This window comes from Lygodium microphyllum, chromosome 20 (assembly GCF_053477565.2).
Source record: "Lygodium microphyllum isolate KBCC chromosome 20, Lygodium_microphyllum_v1.1.10, whole genome shotgun sequence".
Classification (NCBI taxonomy): domain Eukaryota; kingdom Viridiplantae; phylum Streptophyta; class Polypodiopsida; order Schizaeales; family Lygodiaceae; genus Lygodium; species Lygodium microphyllum.
Genome location: NC_141154.1, coordinates 18,240,414 through 18,257,246, shown reverse-complemented (window position 1 = coordinate 18,257,246; position 16,833 = coordinate 18,240,414).

Below are 16,833 nucleotides of genomic sequence, written 5' to 3'. Positions count from 1 at the left end.
ATTTGTTGTAAAGCTAGGGAGTTAACACACTGAACTAACTAACAAAGTTGCATTCATCACCAAGATCACCATGATCACTCCTCAAACCAATAAGGTTACAGCCTCAAAGGCAAAAGAGTATCCCAATGTGGGGAAATAATCAGAAATAATTGAAAAAGACAAGAAATAAATGCAAGAGGTTTAAGAGATGGAGCAAGTGCTAAACTTTGTATTTGACATGAGTGCCATAGGACTATCTAGCATTGTATCCTTTTCTTGATTCAAATAAGAATCTAAGACCAAAAGGTTGGCCTCTAATCCACTTGAAGCTGGAATGAGTCAGAGCCTTACAATCCCTGAGAGAAGTAATAACTAGTCAAATCATTGGTTTGAATGTAGGGATGTGGAACTTGGCCTTGTTGCCACATTAGCTTCAAGTAGCATAACAATATCACTTGGTTATTAATATGTAGCACCCCTAACCTCTAAAAGGAATTTAAATAGTGGATAGAAGATGAGACAAAACTGCAAGAACCACCACTTCATGTGATCCAAAGGAACAATGTAAGTGTGGAAGGAATTGACTCTTCTCCAAGAGCTCTTGGAGTTAACACCTTTTAAGAAGGAGCCAAGCATCATGCCATCCTTCCTATGGAAGCTCTAGGTGACTTTCTGAGAAGAGGAAACCTTGATATAAGTGCATAGATTAGCATAGTTAGCTATTTAATGGTAGAGCCATGGGGAAATATTACTTGCATTTTACTATGATAGTGGAAAATTGCTACAAAGTTTGACTACTTGACATACTAAAGGATTGGCCTATCAACATTATTGTGGAAATTAGCTTCACAAGTGAATTTGTGGTAATGAAATGTGTCACACTATGACTTGCTTATAGGTTGCCCTCGAATGCAAAATGCCCGACTCATTGAGGACTACGGTAATGAGAGTGGATTTTTAGACCTTGTTTTTGAAGTGAAAAAGTGGCATGGGAGGCATAAAAGACCAAATTTTCAAGGAAAATGAAACGGTTGTGGATTGACAAGTTGGAGTTTTCCTAAATAGAGTTCGATGCCAGGAATGCAACACAAGTCTCAATTCATCGATCGGAGTCCATTCGACCCCCCTCCCTCTGCCCTTTAATCACGCAAGGTTTTGCATTATAAAGTAGTTCTATGATCCAAGAACTGGAAAATGCATGATAGAGGCCAACTTGATAGATTTCAATGCCAAGGAGCTGCATGTCCAGTCAAATCTCGATTTCGAGTTCGTTGCCCCTCCAAAATGGCTGAAACCACTTATGTCCAAGTGTGAACATGAGAAGGTGAATTTGATATTTTAAGGCTTCGTGTTAATCACTTGACTAAAAGAGAGAATAAACTCATTTCTTCATCATGATGAGTGGATGGGGTGCCATTTTGGGGCACATCCTTTCATGGCACAAAAATGGGTTTTCCTGATCATTGGAATCAAGAAAAATGCTTTGGGCATGAGATCCTGATTTTCTTTGCCATCTATTGTTGTAGGAATGAGCAAAAATGATAGATTCTATGAATATAACTTATTTTAGTCTTTCTCTCTCCTCTTTCCTCTTGTTGTGTGTTTCTATGGTTGATTCTATGAGAGAAGGGGGTGGATTGAGATAGGTTTCAATTGTGAGATGATGCTGGAGTGTGAAGGAGCATAGATCAAGGTTGAAAGAATCATCACCACATGTTGGGAAGCATCAGCGGGCCTCCAATCATGAGATGCGTATAATATAAGGCTCAATTCTATGAGTAAGTCATAGATTTAATAGTTTTATGATAAATTCTGTTGGTAAATGATTGAAAATGGTTGTACTTGGTTATCAATGTTGTGATCTAGTAGAAATGTTAAAGAAATAAAGAAAAATCAATCATCTAATAATTTCTTTATAAACACGCAAAACCCATAACATTGCGATTTTAAGGAAGATAATGTGATTTTGGGTTTTTGTTGTGCATATGGTATTCCTATGGGATGGAATGTGATATACAAATAATTATCAATAAGTTTAATCGGTCCAAATTAGTAAATAAGAAAATATTAGTATTTATAAATAAAAATAGAAAAAATAGAAAAAAATGGAAAAAATAGTTTTTTTTACATCCAAAACATAGGAAAATTTTGTATTTATGTTTGTGAATGTAAGATAATGCCAAGTCATGAGGTTTAGCCCTACCTTTATGTTAAAGTGGGTATTTATTACTTTCATAAATGAAAAATACATTAAAAATGCTCTTTAGACCTACCATCAAGAATGCACAACCTTAAGCAGTAGGGAGAAGGGGGGTGTTAAGGGCTGATAATACATTGAATACTGATTTTTTTCATGATACATATCATATAGGACACGTGGTTTAAAATTAAGAGGGTCTAGTAGTACGAGCATGCTTGGTGTTGGCCCTATGCAATGCAACAATCTCATTTAGAGTAAAGGCATGCAAAGTAAAAATTTGCACCTTCACAATGTTGGTTGTTGATGAATAAAATTGTTTAAGAACTATAAATCATACACAATTGCATTGCATACAACACATGGTATCATACTAGATGCACATCAATTGTTTTCATGAACAATGACCTATGTTGAGGAGGTGAGGTACCCTAAGTTGCTGTAGGGTTAGTGGTTCATTTTCTTTGGGGGATACTCAGTGAGGAATATATTACATCTCCTAGATCAATCAATTAAAAGAGTGGAGCATGTTTCATGTGTGTTCTATGTATGTGCAACGCGTCTTGGGGCCAATCCTTGAGGTGTAGGAGAGCCATAGTGGGGCCGCGGCATTCAGTCGAGGGGGTGCTCCCTTTTTTTGTGCTTACGAGGTATATTACACTGATATGTGTAGGGACTTCTTCCTCTGAGGAGTGTGGGAAGGGTTGTCTGTTGGATTACAATCCATACAAACATGAAGTTCTACATTAGAGGTTAGGATAGTATACCCCTTAGATGCTCTTGGCCGCGAGACCATAAGGGGTGGTTTGGGTTCATAGTAGAGGCCCGGCTAGTGTCATAGAGCCAATGTTGGGCCCGTTTTAGGTCCCAAAAAATGATTCATTTTCCAAGAGCCGCTAATAAGTAGTGGTCTCCAAATCTTGGTCAATAGGGATTAGTTGGATAGTGTACGCCAAAAGGGAGTGAAATAGATGCAAAAGACCATCAAACCGAGCTTTAAAGGCAAGAAAGAGCTGAATGGGCTTGACAGTGGGTCAAAACTATTAGGAGATATTCTCCTCAATAGAGTGGTCCAATATCCCTACAAGGGAGGGGTCTTAGTAACCGTAGCTCCTCACATAGTTTGTTTTAGGAGGAGGCAGAAGTTCTAGTACTTCCCCTCTCCCAATTAGTTAGTCCACTTCGAGTGGAGTAGTGGTTCCCATAGTTTAGGGACCCTTAGTGAATCCAATCATCATGGTGTAACTCATTGCAATCCTAGCAGGAACGCGGGACTTACCAGCCTTAGGATTTCCTCTACCCACTTTTAATGGGTTAACAAAGGAAGATGCAGAAATTCATATTAATGAATTCCAAAAGTTAATGTTCAATTGTCGAATCTAAGATGAAGGACACTTGATGATGTTCTTTAATATGACTCTAAAAGGATGAGTTGCAATGTGATATCATACCCTAGAGGCTAGAACCGTAACTATGATTGATTTATTTTTTATGGCCTTTCAAAGAGAGTTTGCCCTTGAAAGGGGAGGTTAGTACTGGCTCCGTGTTCTCAATGTAACACTTCAAGAACCTCATGAGAATGTTCAAGACTATGCTAAGAAACTAAAGGAAGTATTTCATAAGTTGCAAACCTATATTTCTATTCCAGCTGTTGCTCAATTGCAATACGTTTTGCATGGGTTGGACTTTAACATTCAAGTGCAGTTGAGCAATGTTGCTTTTGCTGACATTGATATGGCCATTACATGAGCAGAGGAGGTGGAGTCACGATTATAAGTGGCCTATACCTCTAGTAAGACTGGAATTTGGGTCTAGGTGTTGGAAATACTTTGGCACCGACGAATGGAAGCCAAGGGATGCTCATGAGTACTTCCAATGGGAGAGGAAGCATGATTCCAAATGTGCCCATGTTGCCAGCTCCTCCTATTGTGTGACCATGCCTATGGCTAACCAGATGGCTCCACTAAGTATTGGAGGCCAAACAATAAACGCAAATATTGTTCCAAGGAATCAGTAGCCAATTCCCAATCAAGTGATTAGACCAATGAAACGACAAGTAGACAACCACGACTATGAGTCAAGTGCCTCGAATGTCCTTGGCAAAGTTAAGGATATGATGAAACACTATACTGACATGATCATGAAACAATACAAGAAAATAGTTGTTGATGTCAATTTCCTTAAGAAGCAGCAAAATTTGATAGGGAGTTGATGCCCTGAAGAGGATGCCCCCTCAAGGTTTAGATGTTAGTGATGTGGCAACCAACATTTTCCTAGGAATTATCCAAATGTTAAATGTGACATATGTGGGAAGTCTGGCCACCTAGCTAGTATTTGTTGGAGCAAGATTAGTTCTCCCCAACAAGGAAGTAAACAGCCAGGTCCAATCAACCATCAAGCACAAGGAAATAATCTCCAATAAGATGAGGAACCAAAACAAATTCTACAATGAGGGAAAGCTATTATAGAGGAGCTACCTAATGGTAGTGGAGTCAGTCTTATTGAATTTTTTTGTGCCAAAGGCATTGAAGCTTCTAATCTAGGGGTCATTATGAGAGGTCAAAAGTGTAAAGATGGTGATAAAGACAACGTAAAACCTATTGAGGAAAATCCTAAGCAAGATGACAAGGGGACGCAAGTCCTTAATCCCGCAGTTGATTAAGTTGTCTTCAAGAGTGTGTAAGGAATTTTAAAAGAATCTATGGAGATGATTAGTTTGAGCATACTGAAAAGCATTGTCTAAGGGTAGGAGCATATGTTGATGACATATCAGTGGATCATGCTATTGTGGACATGGGATCTTCTGTTAATATTATGAGTTTAGAATTGATGGAGAGGCTAGGGTTATAAATCCAAAAAGATACCTCCACAATTCTCCGAATGGCTAATGACTGTTTAAGACAACTTGAAGGGTGCATTACCAAAATTGAGTTGGAACTTGGTACTTTAAATGATTCACAGCCAATTAAATTAGGGTCTATACTCAGTTTGGAAGAAAGAAAGGACTATATGTCCTTGATTCAAGAATTCTGCGACATCTTTGCTTGGAGTTATGATGAGCTAAGAGGTATTCCTCCCAACATGCTAGCTATTTCATACTATTCCTCTAAAGGAAGGTAGCCGTCATGTGCGACAAAAAGTAAGGCATATGCATTTTGAACTAAGGGATGTGCTATTCAAAGAATCGATGAAACTATGAAAAGCTGGCCTAATATTTTCAGTTCAACACACAAAGTGGTATTCACTAGTTGTTATCAGGAAGAATAATAATAATAAAATTCAGCTCTACATAGACTTCAAGAAGCTTAATAAGAAAATGGTTAAGGGTTACTATCCTTTACCATTTATTGATCAGATTTTAGATCAATTAATGGGTAGGAAAATCTATTCATTTATGGATTGCTTTTGCTGGATACAACCGAATGGCTATTACTGAGAAAGACAAGCTAAACACAACGTTTATCATTGTCTTTGGTACATTTGGGTACCATGTGATGGCCTTTGGGCTATACAATACATCAAGTTCTTGGCAAGGTATAGCTCATAAGACTTTTGGTGACATTTCCCTAGAGGAGTTCAAAATCTTCATCGATGACCTAGGGAAAGCCACCACAAGGAATAGATAGTTGTTCATTTTAAGGAAATATTTTGAGTATTTTAGAGAACTTTGCATTGCTCTTAATCCACAAAAGTGCATCTTTGGGGAGCCCTATGGGTTGTAATTGGGCCATGTGGTCAACTCGGCTAGTATCACGATTGACCCTAAAAAGATAAAGGTTTTAGTCACTATGAGTCCCCCACACACTCCAAAATAGATACACAGCTTTCTGTCCTCAGTGGAATATTATCAAAGATTTATCAATACGTTGGCAAAAAGAACATTGCCATTGATGAACTTGTTATCTTTTAACTGTCTGTTTAATTAGAGTGAAGCTTGCCATGTATGTTTTGAGGATGCGAAGCAAGAACTAGCTAAAGCACCAATTCTAAAAGCACCCAAAAGAGGTGAGGTCTTTTATATATTTTCAATAGAAATAATGTATAGTATTAGCCATTGTTTAGCCCGAATTTGGAAAGAGAAATGATATCATCCAATAGCCTTTGCTAGTCTTAAATTGGTGACATTTGAAGTTAACTATACTTAGATGGAAAATTTGTGTCTTTGAATAGTTTTTGCAACAAAAAAATTTAGATCCTATATTCTCTATGAGAAGGTGCTATTTTTAATGAAGGTGGAAGGACTTAGATTGTTGATGAATAAGTTGTAGCCGCTTGACCATTTAGCAAAGTGGTTAATTACTTTACAAGAGTTCGATTATGAGACTAGGAGTGTAATGTGTCCCCCTGTCCACTTGAAGGACACCTCTTAGCAGCCCATCGGGAAAAGAGTCTAGAAAGCACCGCCCGGCACTCCCAAGGAATGTGACGGGGTTTGCGATCTAGGTCTTCCCGAGTCTACCACGAAGCGAAAGCATTCCGGCCGTTCCCACTTAGAACCGGCCTGAATCAGGGTTTTCCTAATAGACAAGTTCCTAAGAGGTAGCTAGCATTGAGCCCTAGATGAACTACTTTGCATAGAAACATCAGGGTCGAAGCGGATTTATACTGTACTTGGTTCAAGGAGAATGGGAAACAAGAGGGATGCAAAGCTCGACCTCTCTGCCCATAAGGCATAGTCCCATTCCGTTTCCCTAAAACAACATAAATTGGGACTCTAGCTCTCTAGATCCTAGGTCATTGTTACCTCACTGTCAATTCCTTGAGAAAAGCTTTCGGCCAACCGGGACCACCCTTCCGTAGGACGGACCCAGGGTCACATCCACCACGCTTTCCTCGAGTTGCTTTAGTTATCTAATTACCTACCACATTTAGTTTGACAAGCAAAAATAGCTTCCTTAATTAATCGTTTATTCACTGGTTCCTTCACGTAACTTAAGCACTGACACAGAAAAATAATGTCAAGAAATTTCCTTTTTCAACATTTGATCTTTATTTATCAGTCTTTGGAATACATCAAATAAACCTACCCGAAGGCTATTCCAGCAATCCACAGGGATCTCTATTCCAAGTTCTGCCCATTGACTAGTATGCGGGCCTCGAGATCCCATCTCGAGTCATGTCGGCCTCTTGTGAAGGATCTGGAGGCAAGAGATTTACGGTCAAAGCCTCCCCTAGCACCCAAGTGTCCTCCTACTTCAAGTAGCACGCACGGAGAGACCTCTCGCAGTGGGTTCGGTCCACGTACCTGGCACGGCTAACAACCCCCTTGGATAGGGTCAGGTAGACAGTCGAAGGTAATTGGTATTGCCTCTCCCTCCAGGATTTTTACCTGAAACATTAGTTATTTTTCCTGAATTAGTTTCTTGAGCAAAGAAGTACAAACAGTGCATCTAATTGTACAATCACGAGCATTCTAGTGGTCGTTGTACGGCCAACTACCAAGGTGTAATTCCTTTTCCTTGAATACTTCCAGCATTCGATCATGGATCATTCGTGACTTGGAAAGATCCCAAGGGTCTCGTAAGCTGAGATGCTTGTTTACCCTTTTCTCCTTGGGTTAGGGTTTATACCTAGTTAACCCAAATTGTCAATACCTTAGGTTTCCTTATATTAAGGTCAATAAATCCTAAGCAACCTCGTCGCCCTAACTTGGTTGGTCAAATGCTTTCTTGGCAATTCATAACTCCCCTAGCTTGGCAAATCAGTCCCAAGGAAGGGTGATGTAGTAGGATGACTACTCATCCTCTAGAAAATTAGACTTATACTTAGAACTCACCAAACATGGTCTAAGGAGTGGCAATACTATTTTGTGGTTTGGACACAAGACCTTACGATGTTGTAGCTTGTTGCACGAGATAGGTGTCAGCAACTAACTTGTGGGATTATTTTCTCATCACACGGTATTCCTTGGTCATGAATACCTTTGGTCAAGATATAGGGCTTGGGAGTCCTATTGACCCAATCCAAAACCTTGACCCTACTAGACTAATAGTCGTTTTGGCTCTAGGGTTTCTAAATTCCTTGTGGAGGTCTGGTATTTGGTCAACTGATCCTGAGGGTGGGAACCCTAGATCATTCTTGCACGGTGATTAAATAATCCTAACCTTTTGTGGATGTAGGTAGAACCTTTAAGATTGGAAGTATTAAATCGGCATCCCAAGTGCGATACTAGCTAGAATTTTATCATACCTTAACCCTACCTAGCACATTGAGGTGATCGTCAATGTGCTAGGTTCTTCCCTAGATTCTTCATTCTGATCTAGCTTATTTAGTTTAATCAAATAGACAGGTAGCCCCTTTTAAACTCCTTTTATTATCCATGTTTCTTTGGCCAATTGAATTTTTGGCTTCCCAGCCTCTCCTTGAGTTGTAACTAGTTCCCCCTTAGAATTTCAGAAGGAGAATTGGCCCTTTCCACAGTGAATGTGGGCATTGTTGGGTATTATCCAATCCACACTGAGCACACATTCGTGGACATGTAGGTTCATTACTCGGAATCTGACCGAAGTCGACTTTCCACCTAGTAGGAATTTTACCTCAGCAATTTGCCTGGTACAAGGGACCTCATGACCATTTGCTAATTCCATAAGTAAGGTAGGTGTATCTTTTGTGGTTATTCCTAATCTTTTAGCACAAACTGGTGAAATGAAGGAATGTGTACTGCCACAACCAATCAAGGTTTTGAAGCTTTTACCTTGATAATCCGATGGATTTTGAATCACCGAGAATTGGCGATTCGGGCCTTTCTTGTGAAGAGCGGCGTGAACCGTTGCCCTCTCAATGTCTGCTTCCATGGATGGATCTTCTTCATCACCAAGCTCCTTGTTGGCAACACTGGAGGTTCTCCCTCTGGCCCTGACGGTGACTCCTTGGCCATGGGCGACTCCTTGGAATGGCCCTTGACGTTGTCCTTTGCTAAGCTTGGGACACTACCTTTTAAAGTGACCAGGCTCATTGCAATGGAAAAAACGGAGATTGCGGCCATTACCTTCTGTAGGAACGAAGTTGTTCATAGCGTTCGCCCTAGCTTTCTTCCTTTGTCCCTAATTTTGGCCATGCGCTCTCTTGGTCTAAGATCTAAGCATTCCCTTGTTCTGATCCCTGTAAGACCAAGTCCTATTATTCCTTGGCTTGGTTTGCACCTCCTATATTATTGGCGCAGCTCAAATGAGCATGCCTTGTAAATCCGTTGGACGCATTGATTCCAAGTGGGTGTTAATGGGTGGATTTAACCCGGCACAAAACTTTGACACCTGTTGTGTCATATCCATTTGTGGTGCATACTTTAAGAGAGAGACGAACTTTGAATAATATGTATCTAGGGATAGACCAAGCTACTTTAATTCATAGAATTTGTTCATCTTCTGTGTGCGATGGGCAGGTGGCAGGTATCTCCCTCGCACAACTCTTTTAAGCTTCTCCCTAGTAACAGACCCTTTTGAGATCCCTTGGTCTCTGCACCATTGTTTCCACCAAAGTCTTGCTTTCTCAGTAAGCTTCAATTTGGCGAGTATAGCTTGGTTAGCGGGTGCAGTACCTGCTGCTTTGAAGTAATCCTCCATGAATTCAATCCAGACATCGGTGTCAGTTTGGATAGTCCTTCCCTTTCCATCGAATTCAGATGGCTTGATTTGTTTGAGAAGGAACTTCTTCTCTTGAATTACAACCATATTTAGTGCAGGGGTCGAACTAGGAATCTGCATTTGAGGTTGTGCATGGGCAATAAGATTCTTTACGTTAAAACTTGCTAAATGTTTCTGACATTACATTAACACGCCCATTTGAGCTTTTAGCCAAGTGACCTAATCACTTAACTCCTTTACCAACACTTATAGCCATGACAGACAGTGATAAAAATCTTATTCATTCATTGGGCATAGCCCTTTTTGAGTACATTTATTTTGGGAACGTAGAACAAGCTGATACATCAGTTTGGGAAAAATAGGATTGTATTACATTTAGCTACGGGAATTGAGTAATAATATGGAGTGGGGTCATGAATTTTCAAGAATCGATAGGTCATAGGAAGCTTGGGGTATCCCTTCCTTTGATACCCGTTTCTCTCATAGCGTCCTAGCACCTTGATTCTGTCGGTAGGGATTATTCGAGTCACTTCCTCGTACACATACTTGTTCTGCTTGAAATCTCAACCGCCGACATGTAGGGTTGCATTTGCATGAGCCTCAACAAAGATGAGTAGCTTCACGATCTTTAAATCCTCCATCCACTTGATTCTCTTCAAGTTGGTCCAGAGGTATGCAAGTCGGTGGGCCACTATGTAATATATTCCAGATTCACCTGTCCATCTCCATTCCATGTACAGGGGTGAAGGATTGTAGATACGGTCTAGAATATTCATCATGCCTAGCCTCCGTCGATAATCCGAAGCACGCATTGTAGTCATAAACATAACCTATAACACCAACAATTTGTTCCATGCTTCACAACTCTGCAGGCCAGCATCCATAAGTAAGTAAAGAAATGTTCTTAATGGCAACATTGCTCTACTTCCCCTCATTAAGTTTCCTTGTAAATATTAGATCTCATTGGTTCGCTCTGATACCAACTGTAACGTGTCCCCCTGTCCACTTGAAGGACACGTCTTAGCAGCCCATCGGAAAAAGAGTCTAGAAAGCGTCACTCGGCACTCCCAAGGAATGTCATGGGGTTTGCGATCTAGGTCTTCCCGAGTCTGCCACGAAGCAGAAGCATTCCGGCTGTTCCCACTTAGGATCGACCTGAATCAGGCTTTTCCTAATAGACAAGTTCTTAGGAGGTAGCTAGTGTCGAGCCCTAGGCGAACTACTTTGCATAGAAACATCAGGGTTGGAAGAGGATTTATACTGCACTTGCTTCAAGGAGAATGGGAAACGAGAGGGATGCGAAGCTCGACCTCTTTGCTCGTAAGGCATAGTCCCATTTCGTTCCCCTAAAAAAGCATAAATTGGGTCTCTAGCTCTCTAGATCCTAGGTCATTGTTACCTCGCTGTCAATTCCTTGAGAAAAGTTCCTGGCCAACCGGGACCACCCTTTCGTAGGACGGACCCAGGGTCACATCCACCGCACTTTTCTCGGGTTGCTTTAGTTATCTAATTAACTACCACATTTAGTTTGACAAGCAAAAACACCTTCCTTAATTAATCGTTTATTCGCTCGTTCCTTCACGTAACTTAAGCACTGACACAAAAAAACAATGTCAAGCAAATTCCTTTTTCAACATTTGATCTTTATTTATCAGTCTTTGGAATACATCAAATAAACCTGCCCGAAGGCTATTCCAGCAATCCACAGGGATCACTATTCCAAGTTCCGCCCGTTGACTAGTATGCAGGCCTCGAGATCCCATCTCAAGTCACGTCGGCCTCTTGTGTAGAATCCGGAGGCAAGGGATTTACGGCTAGCCCCTGGCACCCAAGCGTCCTCCTACTCCAAGTAGTGCCCACGTAGAGACCTCTTGCGGAGAGTTCGGTCCATGTACCCGGCACGGCTAACAACACCCTTCTATAGGGTCAAGCAGGCAGTCAGAGGTAACTGGTACTGCCTCCCCTCCAAGCTTTAACCTGAAGCATTAGTTGTTTTTCCTGAATTAGTTCCTTGACCAAAGAAGTATAAACAGTGCATCTAATTTTGCAATCATGAGCATTCCAGTGGTCGTTTGTACGGCCAACTACTAAGGTGTAATTCCTTTTCCACGAATACTTCCAGCATTCGATCCTGGATCATTCGCGACTTGGAAAGATCCCAAGGGTCTCATAAGCGGAGATGCTTGTTTACCCTTTTCTCCTTGGGTTAGGATTTATACCTAGTTAACCCAAATTGTCAATATCGTAGGTTTTCTTATATTAAGGTCAATAAATCCTAGGCAACCTTGTTGCCCTAACTTAGTTGGTCAACTGCTTTCTTGGCAATTCATAACTCCCCTAGCTTGGCAAATCAGTCCCAAGGAAGGGTGATGTAGCAAGATGACTACTCATCCTCTAGAAAATTATACTTGTACTTAGAACTCGCCAAACTTAGTCTAAGGAATGGCAATACAATTTCGTGGTTTAGACACAAGGCCTTACGACCTTGCAGCTTGTTGCAGGAGATAGGTGTCAACACCTAACTTGTGAAATTATTTACTCATCACACGGTATTCCTTGGTCATGAATACCTTTGGTCAAGATATAGGGTTTGGGAGTCCTATTGACCCAATCCAAAACCTTGACCCTACTAGGCTGATAGTTGTTTTGGCCCTAGGGTTTCTAAATTCCTTGTGGAGGTCTAGTATTTGGTCAACTAATCTTGAGGGTGGGAACCCTAGATCATTCTTGCATGGTGATTAAATAATCCTAACCTTTCGTGGATGTAGGTAGAACCTTTAAGATTTGAAGTATTAAATCGGCATCCCAAGTGCGATACTAGGTAGAATTTTATCATAGCTTAACCCTACCTAGCACATTGAGGTGATCATCATATGCTAACTAATCATACTTTTATGATTCTCATGTAAGCTACTCAATTATACGCAAATTACTTGGTTGATCTAACCAACCCATGATTAAAGATGATCTTCCCTTTTAAAGATACAAATACTTTCTAAAAGGTGTAACTAACTGCAAGACGAGCGAGATGTATCATTCCATGCAATTTCAAGACCAAATACCTTTTTGCCTTTATGCGACTAAAGGATTTACATTGATCTTTCTTTCCCTTGCCTTATACTATAATGATTGACATTCAGAGCTAACTCTTATAAACCCTAACGTTGATGCATCGAATTCAAGCTTTAGCATTTTAATGAAGATGCATCCTTTCCCCAATTTCAAACTTTCATAAAAGAGCTCCATGCATGAGCGAATGCCATGAGTCCATCATTGATTAATCCTTCCTTTAGCACTTAACCCAACCTAGCATGTAAATATCATCGCATGCAATTTGCAAAGTTCATAAATCTTTTCCATGCATTGCGACTATTTGGACATTATTTGATGGCCGTTCTATGATTGCCTTATACACGAGTCACAGCCAGGAATTTATTATGTAAGTGCATTATGTGTTATGTGGTCTATCCTTTGCGATGTGACACGGTCTTAGCACGATATCATCTTTTAAGTTATGCATCTCACGTTTAAAAATGTGACTACCCTTGACCATGGAAGTGCAAGCAAATGCAAGTACTCGACATGCAACTGAACTTTGTAAATCGAATGAGTATATAAATTTCCTAAGGCATTTAAACTTCCCTACAAGAATTAAAACATGCTTAATGCATCCTTTCCATGTGAGGTTAATATTCGGAACCTGGGCATTCATTATCGGGGCATTGTCCACTCTTGTACTCTGGGTAGAAGCTCCCGCGTGTGCTCCTCTCGCCTTTTGCTTAGGAGCCGTTGACATAGCAGATTTCGATTCAGAAAACTTCCCCTTGGCTCTCTTATGCGTTACAAAGTCACTTCTGCCCGAGATTACTTCCTTGCGCAGAAATTGGGCCTTGCAAGACACGGTTTTAAGAAAAAACGGAGGCACGAGGTGAACTAGGGCTAAGGAAGCTTCAATTAGAAGCTTTCAATAGAAGCTTCCAAGCTTCTGGAAACAGGGGTGACGTGTGATGGAGAGGATGAAGAAGATCACGATGATGAAGACGACGACGACGACGACGACGACGACGATGATGATGATGAGGATGATGATGATGTTGGGGGCGCAGCAACAGGCGACGGTGCGGCACTCCTGGCAACGACAGCAGGCAGGTAGCAGTCCCACGATCCCTTCCCTCCTCCCCTCAAGCTTGGGAGGGGGGTTCATATAGGTTGAAGGGGGGCGGGATAGCCACACAAGTGGCAAATTGAATGCCTCCTCCCTCCCCATGCCCTTCCACCACTCAAGCTCACTCTCCCTCTCCTTGCCATGAAACGGCTGAAGGGGAGGGAGTTTTTTTTTTTTAATTGTAAATAATCCTTTTTCCTTTTTCCCTTGGAGGGGTGTTCCCGCGGTGAACTATGGCTTTTGAGCCATGGCTTCCTATACGCGCAACGCGGGGCTGATGTCTATTGATGCGCGAGGGTGGAGCACTTAGCCCAAGGTTTTTTGTTGCAGAAGGTCACTCGCAATTGCTTATCCATGGGATCAAAAGTCGTTAATATTTCATTGCGGAAATATTACATTCTCTCCCCCTTAGAGGAATCGAGATGTCCTCATCTCGAGAAAATCTGGGGGTATTGTTGGTTGAGAGTACTTTCATCCATCCAAGTGGCATCCTCTTCGGGGTAATCTTTCCACTGGATGAGGTATTCTCTCAAGGTCCTAGATCTCAAATGCCTCTTCCTAACATCTAAGATCATGTCACGCTATAGCTCAAGGACTCCTTGGCTCAGCATTACAACTTGTTGATCATCAAGCACATGACTAGGGTTAGGCACATACTTTTTCAATAGACTGATATGGAATACATTATGAACTTTTAGGTTTTTAGGGAGTTGCAGTCTATAAGCATTAGGCCCTAGGCACTTGAGAATCTTGTAGGGTCCACAATACCTTGGACTTAGATTTTTGCATTCACCCAAGGATAGGGAACTCTTCTTTGGACGTACGCGAATGAAGACCATATCACCTTCAACGAAGGATCTATCTTGACGTTTCAAGTGTGCGTAGGCCTTTTGTCTGTCCTTGGCAGCTTGTATTGTTGAGATATCGAGCTCCACTCGTGATACGCCAGGGTGACCGTTGTGTATTTATGTCACCGACTTGTCAGTTGCAGACGCGGTTGGTACACCGCCCATGAATAATAGCTACATGATAGCTATCCTTATCTACTCTAGTTCGTGGCTCAATTAGTATGCCACCTTAGTTAGTTGAGTTTGGTTTGAGACCCATATAGAGGGTTCTTCTATTTCTTTGTACTTGAGTTCTTTTGGCTTACACAACTAAGAAGAGAAAAACTGTTTTCAGCCTCCACCCTTGTGTGTATTCCCCCATTGTGCAAGCAAGAGAGCTTCAAGTGAGACTCCTTCCTTCTCTCCCACAATCTTGACATGGTATCAGAGCCTTGTTCGTGGTAAGGAGCTCAAGAAAGCAAGCCAAGCTCGCGGTGTTCTAGTAAGAGGAGTAGTGTTGCTTTCATTTTCTGTTTTGGGAGCAGATCTCTGCAGGTAGCACAGCCAAAAAGTGCAGGAGTGCATTGTCTCAGGTTGAGACGCCCTTCGCGGTGAAGCAAGAGAGCAGTATATACTGTGGGAAAGGGCTTTAGCCCTTGGCGACCTTGTTTTTTTGATTTGAGGCTATTTCGGGGCCTGTTTTGGGGGCGGAAGTTTTCTGCACGCACTCAAGAAAAGGCCCAGTTTTATGCTGTGCAGCCACTGTTCTACAGGTCGGTGAATAGTTACTGTAAAAATTGCATTATATGCTTGTGCCCAGAGACATTGGGAGTTACAAAATCATCCCTGTTGCCTGTTGATGCAAAATCGTCACTAGGAAGTGACTGTGTGGTCAAATACCACTTTCGCCAGTTTTGCAGATTTTCCCTTGTGAGGGTGAAGTTGTGGTTTTTGCAGTGACAGAATTTTTTGCAGTCTTCTGTAATGGCATCTGATTCTCTTTCACAGATTGTCACTGAAAAGCTTGACAAGAACAACTTCCAAGCATGGAAGTTTAGAATGACGAATTTCCTTATGGAAAAAGGATATTGGGAATTTGTTGCAGGAAATGAAGAAGAACCAGTTCTTCCTGATGTTCCCAATCAACAACAAATGCAGTCATTTAAAGCATGGAATGAGAGAGCCAGGAAAGTTATGTATTGGCTGTCTATCAGCATTTCAGACTCTATGATTGTGCATATTCAGGATGCAAGTACGCCAAAGGAGGCATGGGATACTTTGTCAAAAATGTATAGCACAAATACGCAAGCCAGAAAAATGCAGCTCAAGCAAGAGTTGCACAATGTGCAAAGAGAAAATATGAGCATCAACGACTACCACATGAAGGTGAAGAAGATTGCAGATGCACTTGCTTCCATTGGGTCACCAGTGGAAGATGATGATTTAGTTTCTGTGACCTTGAATGGTCTAGGAAAGGATTATGCACAGTTTCGGACATCCATTTCAGTTCGTGAAAGATTTCCTGATTTTGAGGAGTTGATTGCTCTTCTAATTTCTGAGGAACAGAGAAATGGTGGTGCATCTTCTTCAGGAGGAACTTCAAAAGAAGTTGTCTTCTACTCAAATGTTGGAAGAGGTAGAGGCAGAGGTAGAGGAGGCCAATATGGAGGCCGTGGTAGAAATCAGAATATGCAGCAAACTCAAGAAAACCAGTCCTATGGAGGAGGACGTGGTAACTCTAGAGGCAGGGGGAGCCAAAGAGGTCGTGGTGGATGGCAAAGAGGCCAAAATGCAAACAGTAATGTTGAATGCTACTATTGTGGTAAAATGGGTCATATGGCTAAAGACTGCTATAAAAAGCAGAATGACATCATGAATGGAAAACTGCAACAAGGAAATTATGCATCCTCTAGTAGACAGGGTGATGACAGAAATGAGCATCTGTTTATGGTGCAGCACATGAAGAATTCTGTGACAAGTGCAGAAGAAAGCAATGATGTATGGTATGTTGACTCAGGTGCATCAAACCACATGACAGGTCATGCAGAATGGATGGAGGATGCAAGGAAAATGGAAAAACCA